We start from the raw sequence: 12,699 nt of genomic DNA, 5'->3' as shown, positions 1-12,699 counted from the left end.
AGAGATTTAATAGAGGGGTTCAAAATTTTGAGGGTTTTGATAGAGTAAATAAAGAGAAACTGTTTTCAGTGGCAGGAGGATCGGTAACCAGAGGACACAGATTTAAGGTAATCGGCAAAAGAACAAGAGGGGAGATGAGGAGAATTTGTTTTACGCAGCAAGTTGTTGTGATCTGGAATGCACTGCCTGAAAGGGCGGTGGAAGCAGATTCAATAATAACTTTCAAAAGGGAATTGGATAAATACTTGAAAAGGAAAAATTTGCAGGGCTACGGGGAAAGAGCAGAGGAGTGGGACTAATTGGATAGCTGTTTCAAAGAGCTGGCACGGGCAGGATGGGTCGAATGACCGCCTCCTGTGCTATATCATTCTAATATTCTGAGCCTGATTTGTCAGTCCAGCCTGGTTCCTGTAGTTTTACAAGCGCTAGGTGAAAACACCAACTCCCATGATGCACATGGTGGGTGATATGGTGGCCTTGGAAAATGTCCAGAGGAGAGCTCCAATAATGATTCCCGGCTTAAAGAACCTCAACTACTCAGATAGGCTGAAGGACCTTGGTCTGTTTACTTTAGAGCAGCGTAGACTTAAAGGTGACCTGATAGAGGTCTATGACATAATTAAAGGGCTGGATAGGGTCACTAGAGAGATTATTCCAGTTTAACAGGTTGAGGAGGACCAGGGGACAGGAGTTTAAACTATGGAAGAGTAAGACTAGACTGGGTGTGGGGCGGTTCCTCTTTTCCCAGAGAGCAGTGAGCCTCTGGAATGCGTTGCCGGCTGGTGAGGTGGGTGCTGACTCTCTGCTTTCAAGAGGGAGCTGGACCGGTTTCTGACTGGGCAGAGATCGCATCATATAGAAGGTAAGTGACTTTACAGATAACACTTGATTCATGTGATCTCCTGGACTGGTTTCGATCGCCTGAGGGAGTCGGAGAGGAATTTTCCAGAGTTTTTTTCTCCCTTCTTGGCCCTGGGTTTTTCCTCTTTTTTTGCCTCTCCCAGGAAATTACATGGATGGGGTGGGGGGGAAGAAGAGTTCATTCATGATGCTTAGCCATCATGGTGTGGGGCAAGCTTGATGGACCAGCTGGTCTTTTCCTGACCGTCAATTTCATATGTTTGTAAGTATCTCATACACATAGGATTTCTCAACTGTAGCTGAAAATTCTCAGCACCCAGGCACAGGAGGAATCTTCACCCCAGATAGAAGGGCAGAGCTGTATGGAGAAAACTTCTTACATGCATTTCTAAGATTAAATTCAACGAATTCATGGGTAAGTTTATAGAATCATAGAATGATACAGCACAGAAGGAGGCCATTTGGCCCATCATGCCTGTTCTGGCTCTTTGAAAGAGCTATCCAATTAGTCCCACTCCCCTGCCCCTTTCTCCGTAGTCCTGCAAACTTTTCCCCTTCCAAACTTCTTTATTGATAGATCAAGGTCGAGGCAGAACATCAGAATTCTCCGGTAATACCCATGTTCATATAGCGATAAAGGAAAAGATTTTCTAACAGCAGTAAACAGCCGATCTCAAGATTAGGATTCCATACATATCTCTCACTGAATTTCCTTTTATGTGGAAACCAGATTTTGTTGACAGTTTTCAATACCCAGGACCCAGACAAAACAATAGACACGAGCTGACAGGCCAGGCTTGCGAAGGGGGCCTCGAGTCTGCTTCCACCCACGGGCTTCCTACACTTTGCCGTGCGTTGCTTTCTATGTCCCAGCCTCCTCCAACAATCCTCTCTTCCCCCCCCCCCCCCCCCCGATCTTTCCTGCTCCGATTCCGACACAGTAATTTGATTCCTTAATTGGCACAAAGATTCTGTGATGAGACTTGTTCTGTTTTACATAAACACGTCAACAGTTTATATAAATAATTGAACATAACCACCTGCAAAAGTTGTATCTACATAACATGAAATCCTAGCCCAACCGGCCAAGTACAAATACATCCTGCTTTACAAATCTGGAGTCCTTCTCAACATCCATTTCAAAGCTTCTGTAGAATTTAGCAGCATAGGAACTGTACAGAATATTTCTAAGGAGGAGGGGGGGGTTGGGTAGTGGAGAGACAGAGGGGCTTAGGGAGGGAATTCCAGAGAGTTAAGACCTAGGTGACAGGGCAAGGCGGCCAATGGTTGGGTAAAGGGACGGGGGATGCACAAGAGCCCAGAATTGGAGGAGTGCAGAGATCGCGGAAGGTTGTAGGGCTGGAGGAGGTTACAGAGGGAGGGTTGAGGCCATGGAAGGATTTGAACACAATGAGAATTTTAAATTGGAGCTGTTGGGGAACCAGGAGCTGATTAAGGTCAGCGAGGGTTATCAGTGAATGTAGCAGGTTAAAAACACCAACTATGGGTGGGCAAGGTCGAACGAGTTAACTTTAGTCATGCTGCACGTTCTGAGTAATGCTTCATCAGCGCTCAAAACACGTTTAGAGTAAGATATGGGGCACCAGCGAACAAAAAAACATGTTTAAAAATGACCTGAATTATCAGATAGAATCACATACATGTATGTGCACACGTGGACACACATTAATGTACCATGTGGGCTGGCCTTAGTATGTGTGAGTGAAGTGACCGTGGATAACCTTGAACCTTGGAATCAGTGTGAAGAAAGGCCCAATCACCAGTGGGACCGCACCTTGGACAGGCCAATCAGCTAATGAGCAGAATCGGAAAGGTTCATCCTGAGAGCTGCTTCAACTTAAACCATGACTGAGCAACGAGGGGCCATCACGTACAAACCAGGAAAAGGTATGTGCGAGAGTGATAGAAAGAAACACGCATTTATATAGCACTTTTCACCACCTCAGGACGTCCCAAAGTGTTTCACAGCCAATTAAGTACTTTTTTTGAAGTGTAGTCACTGTTGTAATGTAGGAAACTTGGCAGCCAAATTGCGCACAGCAGGGTCCCACAAACAGCAATATGATAATGGCCAGATAATCTGTTTTTAGTGATGTTTAAGGATAAATATTGGCCAAGTCCCGAGAGAACTCCCCTGCTCGTCTTCGAATAGTGGCCGTGGGATCTTTTACACGAGAGGCACCGGACACGACAAAGGCAAACCAAGCCCAGTCGACCCTGCAAAGTCCTCCTCATTAACAACTGGGGACTTGTGCCAAAATTGGGAGAGCTGTCCCGCAGACGAGTCAAGCAACAGCCTGACATAGCCATACTCACAGAATCATACCTTTCAGCCAATGTCCCAGACTCTTCCATCACCATCCCTGGGTATGTCCTGTCCCACCGGCAGGACAGACCGACCGGAGGTGGTGGTACAGTGATACACAGTCAGGAGGGAGTGGCCCAGGGAGTCCTCAACATTGACTCTGGACCCCATGAAATCTCATGGCATCAGGTCAAACATGAGCAAGGAAATCTCCTGCTAATTACCACCTACCGCCCTCCATCAGCTGATGAATCAATCCTCCTCCATGTTGAACACTACTTGGAGGAAGCACTGAGGGTAGCAAGGGCACAGAATGTACTCTGGGTGGCAGACTTCAATGTCCATCACCAAGAGTGGCTCGGTAGCACCACTACTGACCGAGCTGGCCGAGTCCTGAAGGACAAAACTGCCAGACCGGGCCTGCGGCAGGTAGTGAGCGAACCAACACGATGGAAAAACTTACTTGACCTCGTCCTCGCCAATCTACCTGTCGCAAATGCATCTGTCCATGACAGTTTTGGTAGGAATGACCACCACACAGTCCTCGTGGAGACGAAGTCCCGTCTTCGCACTGAGGATACCATCCAATGTGTTGTGTGGCACTACCACCATGCTAAATGGGATAGATTCAGAACAGATCTAGCAGTTCAAAACTGGGCATCCACGAGGTGCTGTGGGCCATCAGCAGCAACAGAATTGTATTCCAGCACAGTCTGTAACCTCATGGCCCGGCATATTCCTCACTCCATTACCAACAAGCCAGGGGATCAACCCTGGTTCAATAAGGAGTGTAGAAGAGCATGCCAGAAGCAGCACCAGGCGTACCTAAAAATGAGGTGCCAACCTGGTGAAGCTACAACTCAGGACTACAGGCATGTTAAACAGCAGAAGCAATATGCTATCGACAGAGCTAAGCGATTCCACAACCAACGGATCAGATCAAAGCTCTGCAGTCCTGCCACATCCAGTCGTGAATGGTGGTGGACAATTAAACAACTAACAGGAGGAGGAGGCTCTGTAAACATCTCCATCCTCAATGACGGTGGAGTCCAGCACATGAGTGCAAAAGATAAGGCTGAAGCGTATGCAACCATCTTCAGCCAATTCGATTCACTCCACGTGATGTCAAGAAACGGCTGAGTGCACTGGATACAACAAAGGCTATAGGCCCCCGACAACATCCCGGCTGTAGTGCTGAAGACTTGTGCTCCAGAACTAGCTGCGCCTCTAGCTAAACTGTTCCAGTACAGCTATAACACTGGCATCTACCCAACAATGTGGAAAATTGCCCAGGTATGTCCTGTCCACAAAAAGCAGGACAAATCCAATCCGGCCCATCAGTCTACTCTCAATCATCAGCAAAGTGATGGAAGATAACGTTGACAGTGCTATCAAACGGCACTTACTCACCAATAACCTGCTCACCGATGCTCAGTTTGGGTTCCGCCAGGACCACTCGGCTCCAGACCTCATTACAGCCTTGGTCCAAACATGGACAAAAGAGCTGAATTCCAGAGGTGAGGTGAGAGTGACTGCCCTTGACATCAAGGCAGCATTTGAACGAGTGTGGCACCAAGGAACCCCAGTAAAATTGAAGTCAATGGGAATGAGGGGGAAAACTTTCCAGTGGCTGGAGTCATACCTAGCACAAAGGAAGATCGTAGTGGTTGTTGGAGGCCAATCAACTCAGCCCCAGGAAATTGCTGCAGGAGTTCCTCAGGGCAGTGTCCTAGGCCCAACCATCTTCAGCTGCTTCATCAATGACCTTCCCTCCATCATAAGGTCAGAAATGGGGATGTTCGCTGATGATTGCACAGTGTTCAGTTCCATTCGCAACCCCTCAAATAACGAAGCAGTCTGAGCCCACATGCAGCAAGACCTGGACAACATCCAGGCTTGGGCTGATAAGTAGCAAGTAACAGTCGCGCCAGACAAGTACCAGACAATGACCATCTCCAACAAGAGAGAGTCTAACTACCTCTCCTTGACATTCAACGGCATTACCATCGCCGAATCCCCCACCATCAACATCCTGGGGGTCACCATTGACCAGAAACTTAACTGGACCAGCCATATAAATACTGTGGCTACAAGTGCAGGTCAGAGGCTGGGTATTCTGCGGCGAGTGACTCACCTCCTGACTCCCCAAAGCCTTTCCACCATCTACAAGGCACAAGTAAGGAGTGTGATGGAATACTTTCCACTTGCCTGGATGAGTGCAGCTCCAACAACACTCAAGAAGCTCAACACCATCCAGGACAAAGCAGCCCGCTTGATTGGCACCCCATCCACCACCCTAAACATTCACTCCCTTCACCACCGGCGCACAGTGGCTGCAGTGTGTACCATCCACAGGATGCACTGCAGCAACTTGCCAAGACTTCTTCGACAGCACCTCCCAAACTCGCGACCTTTACCACCTAGAGGGACAAGAGCAGCAGGCACATGGGAATAACACCACCTGCAAGTCACACACCATCCCGACTTGGAAATATATCGCCGTTCCTTCATTGTCGCTGGGTCAAAATCCTGGAACTCCCTTCTTAACAGCACTGTGGGAGAACCGTCGCCACACGGACTGCAGCGGTTCAAGAAGGCGGCTCACCACCACCTTCTCAAGGGCAATTAGGGATGGGCAATAAATGCCTTGCCAGCGACACCCACATCCCATGAACGAATAATTAAAAAAAATTTAATGTCTCATCCAAAAGACAGCACCTCCGACAGTACTGCAGTAGGAGTGTCAGCCTGGATTATTTGCTCAAATCTTTGGAGTGGAGCTTGAACCCACGACCTTCTGACTCAGTAGCGAGAGTGACACCACTGAGCCACAGCTGACACTTTATGTTGGGAAGCACTTCCTCACAGCGAGTGATTGATAGGTGGAATAGTCTTCCGAGTGGGGGGAATCCCTGGAATTAATCAATGGCCCAGCGTGACCCAACTCCTCTGACTCTCGGCCTCCATTTGTGCGGCGGGAACCCCATTTGTTGCACGTAAAGGTGGGGGTGGCTCCCCCCGAACCTCTGGAGAAGTTACAAGCCCGCAGTGGTGAAAGTCCGAGGTAAATTGGGCCCTGGTAGCTTTACATCGTCAGTGTTGGCGTCTCTGGCACTGGGCAGGGTTAATAGTCGATACAGCAGAGGTCGGCGGTGAAAGGTCAAGGTGTATTTATAAAGGATGCTCTGAATAGTATCTGGAGAGTGCACAGTCTGGTACATTCAGTGAATGAGGACATTTCATTGATTGTTTTGTACCGAGACCCATCAAAACATCCCTCCCAGTGGAGACGGAGACTTGATTGCATCCCACAGAAAACATGTTTCTAATTTATAGCAAAAACAAAATTCAGAATCTCTGGAACACAGACACCCCTGTGTCCCTGTTCCCCCCCTGTATATCCCTATTCCCCCCCTGTATGTCCCTGTTTCCCACTGTGTGTCCCTGTCTCGCTGTGTGTCCCTCCCCCCCCCCGTGTCCCTAACCCCCCCCTTGTCCCTCAAACCCCCCCTTGTCCCTGCCCCCCACCGTGTCCCTGTCTCGCTGTGTGTCCCCGTCCCTCTCTCTGTCCCTCTTTCTCTCTCTCTCTCTGTCCCTCTTTCTCTCTCTCTCTCTGTCTGTCGTTCGCTCTCTCTCTCTCTCTCTGTCGTTCGCTCTCTCTATCTGTCACTCACTCTTTCTGTGTCCCTCTCCCTCTCTGTCTCTCTCCCTCTGTGCACTTTCTGGTCTCCATTTTGCATCTCATATCCCGAGCTACAGCTGCCACATTCCCTGACTGGAAAAGATAAACATTTATATTATTTAACAGTGTTTATCATTTCCCTTGCTATTCTTGAGCTAGAGTTTGCTTTCCCTTAAGAAATATCACTCAAAGAGGGGATCTCTCAATCACTATTCCCAGCTCCAAAGCTAATAACTTGGTAAGCCTGTGAGAGACTTGAACCATCTCACCATCCCCTGCCTCCTGGTTACTTGTCCCACTCTAGCACAGCAGTCCACTGCCCTCCAGTGGATGAATAGTGAAAACAGCAGCAACCCAGCCATTTTGTGTCTCTCGGACACCTTGCGTACCCAACACCCATGCTTGACCACAAAGTTAGATTCGCAGGGTAACTGTTACTCTCAGCCTATGTGTGGTTTGTAACGGTTAGGACCAAGGGGCGAGGGAGCTGTTGGGGCAGAGATTGTTAGATCTTTTAAGGAAGAGTGCACAGGAGATAAATATTTTAAGATACGGGGCTATGGAGAGAGAGCGGGGTAGCGGGATTAGAGTGAGATTGATACAGGGATATGGGAAGAGAACGGGGCAGTGGGATTAATATGGGATTGACAAGGCTATCGGGAGAAAGTGAGGCAGCGGGATTAGTTTGGGATTGATACAGGGCTATAGCGAGAGATTGGGGCAGCGGGATTAGTTTGGGATTGATACAGGGCCATAGGGGAAGAGCGAAGCAGCGGGATTAGTTTGGGATTGATACAGGGCCATAGGGGAAGAGCGAAGCAGCGGGATTAGTTTGGGATTGATATAAGGCTATAGGGATTATTATGGCATTGATACAGGGCTATAGGGAGAGAACGGGGCAGGGGGATAAGTTTGAGATTGATACAGGGCTAGAGGGAGAGAGCGGGGCAGTGGGATTAGTTTGGGTTTGATACAGGGCTACAGCGAGAGATTGGGGCAGTGGGATTGGTTTGGGATTGATACAGGGCTATGGGGAGAAACCAGGGGAGTGGGATTAGTTTAGGATTGATACAGGGCTATGGGGAGAGAGTGGGATGAGTTTGGGATTGAAGAAGGAATATGGGGAGAGAGCGGGGCAGTCGGATTAGTTTGGGATTTATACAGGGCTATAGCGAGAGATTGGGGCAGTGGGATTAGTTAGGGATTGATACAGGGCTATGGGGAGAGAGCGGGGCAGTGGGATTATTATGGCATTGATACAGGGCTATAGGTAGAGAGCGGGGCAGCGGGATTAGTTTGGGATTGATACAGGGCTATGGGGAGAGAGCAGGGCAGTGGGATTAGTTTGGGATTGATACAGGGTTATGGGGAGAGAGCGGGGCAGTGGGATTAGTTTGGGATTGATACAGGGCTATGGGGAGAGAGCGGGGCAGTGGGATTATTATGGCATTGATACAGGGCTATAGGTAGAGAGCGGAGCAGTGGGATGAGTTTAGGATTGATACAGGGCTATAGGGAGAGAGCTGGGCAGTGGGATTAGTTTGGGATTGATACTGGCTTAGGGGGAGAGAGCGGGGCAGTGGGTTTATTATGGGATTGAAACAGGGGCTATAGGGAGAGTGCGGAGCAGTGGGATTAGTTTGGGATTGATACAGGGCTATAGGGAGAGAGTGGGGCAGTGGGATCATTATGGGATTGGAAAGGGGACATGGGGAGAGAGCGGGGCAGTGGGATTAGTTTGGGATTGCTACAGGGATATGAGGAGTGAGCGGGGCAGTGGGATTAGTTTGGGATTGCTACAGGGATATGAGGAGTGAGCGGGGCAGTGGGATTAGTTTGGCATTGATACAGGGCTATGTGGAGAGAGCAAGGCAGTGGGATTAGGTTGGGATTGATACAGGGCTATAGGGAGAGAGCGGGGCAGTGGGATTAGTTTGGGATTGATACAGGACTATTGGGAGAAAGCGGGGCAGTGGGATTAGTTTGGGATTGATACTGGCTTATGGGGGGAGAGCAGGGCAGTGGGCTTATTATGGGATTGAAACAGGGGCTATAGGGAGAGCGTGGGGCAGTGGGATGAGTTTGGGATTGATACAGGACTATTGGGAGAAAGCGGGGCAGTGGGATTAGTTTGGGATTGCTACAGGGATATTGGGAGAGAGCTGGGCAGTGGGATTAGTTTGGGATTGATACTGGCTTATGGGGAGAGAGCAGGGCAGTGGGCTTATTATGGGATTGAAACGGGCTATAGGGAGAGCGCGGGGCAGTGGGATGAGTGTGGGATTGGAAAGGGGACATGGGGAGAGAGCGGGGCAGTGGGATTACTTTGTGATTGCTACAGGGATATGAGGAGCGAGCGGGGCAGTGGGATTAGTTTGGGATTTATACAGGGCTATAGCGAGAGATTGGAGCAATGGGATAAGTTTGGGATTGATACATGGATATGGGGAGAGAGCGGGGCAGTGAGATTAGTTTGGGATTGAAAAGGGGACATGGGGAGTGAGCAGGGCAGTGGGATTAGTTTGGGATTTATACAGGGCTATAGCGAGAGATTGGGGCAATGGGATAAATTTGGGATTGATACATGGATATGGGGAGAGAGCGGGGCAGTGAGATTAGTTTGGGATTTATACAGGGCTATGGGGAAAGAGAGGGGCAGTGGGATTATTATGGGATTGATACAGGGCTCTAGGGAGAGAGCCGGGCATTGGGATGAGTTTGGGATTGAAAAAGGGATATGGGGAGAGAACGGGACAGTGGGATTAGTTTGGGATTGATACATGGCTATGGGGAGAGAGCGGGGCAGCGGCATTATTATGGGATTGATACAGGGCTATAGGGAGAGAGCAGGGCAGTGGGATAAGTTTAGGATTGAAAAGGGGACATGGGGAGAGAGCGGGGCATTGGGATTAGTTTGGGATTGATACATGGATATGGGGAGAGAGCGGGGCAGTGAGATTAGTTTGGGATTTATACAGGGCTATGGGGAGAGAGAGGGCCAGTGGGATTAGTTTGGGATTGATACAGGGATGTGGGGAGAGAGTGGGGTAGTCGGATGAGTTTGGGATTGATAGAGAGATATGGAGAGAGTGCGGGGCAGTGCGATTAGTTTGGCATTGATACAGGGATATGGGGGAGACCGGGGCAGTGGGATTTTTATGGGATTGATACAGGGCTATAGGGAGAGTGCTGGGCGGTGGGATTAATTTGGGATTGGTACATTGCTATAGGCCAAGAGTGGGGCTGTGGGATTAGTTTGGAATTTATATAGGGATATGGGGGAGATCGGGGCAGTGGGATTAGTTTGGGATTGATACAGGGATGTGGGGAGAGAGTGGGGTAGTCGGATTAGTTTGGGATTGAAACTTTGCTATGGGGAGAAAGCGGGTCATCAGGAATAGTTTGGGATTGATTCAGGGATATGGGGAGAGAGTGGGGCTGTGGGATTATTTTGCGATTGATATAGGGATATGGGAAGAGAGCGGGGCAGTCGGATTAGTTTGTGATTGATACAAGGATATGGGGAGAGAACGGGGCAGGGGATTAGTTTGGGATTGATTCAGGGATATGAGGAGAGATTGGGGCAGTGGAATTAGTTTAGGATTGATACTGCGATATGTGGACAGAGCGGGGCACGGGATTAGTTTGGGATTGATACGGGGTTATGGGGAGGGAGCGGTACAGTGGCATTAGTTTTGGATTGATACTGGGATATGGGGAGAGAGCGGGGCAGTGGGAGTGGTTTGGGATTGATACAGGGCTATGGGGAGAGAGCGGGGCAGCGGGATTAGTTTGGGATTGATACAGGATTATGGGGAGAGAGCGGGGCAGTGGGATTAGTTTGGGATTGATACAGGGCTATGGGGAGAGAGCGGGGCAGTGGGATTATTATGGCATTGATACAGGGCTATAGGTAGAGAGCAGAGCAGTGGGATGAGTTTAGGATTGATACAGGGCTATAGGGAGAGAGCTGGGCAGTGGGATTAGTTTGGGATTGATACTGGCTTAGGGGGAGAGAGTGGGGCAGTGGGATCATTATGGGATTGGAAAGGGGACATGGGGAGAGAGCGGGGCAGTGGGATTAGTTTGGGATTGCTACAGGGATATGAGGAGTGAGCGGGGCAGTGGGATTAGTTTGGGATCGCTACAGGGATATGAGGAGTGAGCGGGGCAGTGGGATTAGTTTGGCATTGATACAGGGCTATGTGGAGAGAGCAAGGCAGTGGGATTAGGTTGGGATTGATACAGGGCTATGGGGAGAGAGCAGGGCAGTGGGATTAGTTTGGGATTGATACAGGACTATTGGGAGAAAGCGGGGCAGTGGGATTAGTTTGGGATTGCTACAGAGATATTGGGAGAGAGCTGGGCAGTGGGATTAGTTTGGGATTGATACTGGCTTATGGGGGGAGAGCAGGGCAGTGGGCTTATTATGGGATTGAAACAGGGGCTATAGGGAGAGCGCGGGGCAGTGGGATGAGTTTGGGATTGATACAGGACTATTGGGAGAAAGCGGGGCAGTGGGATTAGTTTGGGATTGCTACAGGGATATTGGGAGAGAGCTGGGCAGTGGGATTAGTTTGGGATTGATACTGGCTTATGGGGAGAGAGCAGGGCAGTGGGCTTATTATGGGATTGAAACGGGCTATAGGGAGAGCGCGGGGCAGTGGGATGAGTGTGGGATTGGAAAGGGGACATGGGGAGAGAGCGGGGCAGTGGGATTACTTTGTGATTGCTACAGGGATATGAGGAGCGAGCGGGGCAGTGGGATTAGTTTGGGATTTATACAGGGCTATAGCGAGAGATTGGAGCAATGGGATAAGTTTGGGATTGATACATGGATATGGGGAGAGAGCGGGGCAGTGAGATTAGTTTGGGATTGAAAAGGGGACATGGGGAGTGAGCAGGGCAGTGGGATTAGTTTGGGATTTATACAGGGCTATGGGGAAAGAGAGGGGCAGTGGGATTATTATGGGATTGATACAGGGCTCTAGGGAGAGAGCCGGGCATTGGGATGAGTTTGGGATTTATACAGGGCTATAGCGAGAGATTGGGGCAATGGGATAAATTTGGGATTGATACATGGATATGGGGAGAGAGCGGGGCAGTGAGATTAGTTTGGGATTTATACAGGGCTATGGGGAAAGAGAGGGGCAGTGGGATTATTATGGGATTGATACAGGGCTCTAGGGAGAGAGCCGGGCATTGGGATGAGTTTGGGATTGAAAAAGGGATATGGGGAGAGAACGGGACAGTGGGATTAGTTTGGGATTGATACATGGCTATGGGGAGAGAGCGGGGCAGCGGCATTATTATGGGATTGATACAGGGCTATAGGGAGAGAGCAGGGCAGTGGGATAAGTTTAGGATTGAAAAGGGGACATGGGGAGAGAGCGGGGCATTGGGATTAGTTTGGGATTGATACATGGATATGGGGAGAGAGCGGGGCAGTGAGATTAGTTTGGGATTTATACAGGGCTATGGGGAGAGAGAGGGCCAGTGGGATTAGTTTGGGATTGATACAGGGATGTGGGGGAGACCGGGGCAGTGGGATTTTTATGGGATTGATACAGGGCTATCGGGAGAGTGCTGGGCGGTGGGATTAATTTGGGATTGGTACATTGCTATAGGCCAAGAGTGGGGCTGTGGGATTAGTTTGGAATTTATATAGGGATATGGGGGAGATCGGGGCAGTGGGATTAGTTTGGGATTGATACAGGGATGTGGGGAGAGAGTGGGGTAGTCGGATGAGTTTGGGATTGATAGAGAGATATGGAGAGAGTGCAGGGCAGTGCGATTAGTTTGGCATTGATACAGGGATATGGGGGAGACC

Source organism: Heptranchias perlo, chromosome 5, assembly GCF_035084215.1.
Source record: "Heptranchias perlo isolate sHepPer1 chromosome 5, sHepPer1.hap1, whole genome shotgun sequence".
Classification (NCBI taxonomy): Eukaryota; Metazoa; Chordata; class Chondrichthyes; order Hexanchiformes; family Hexanchidae; genus Heptranchias; species Heptranchias perlo.
This window is presented reverse-complemented; position numbering follows the sequence as displayed.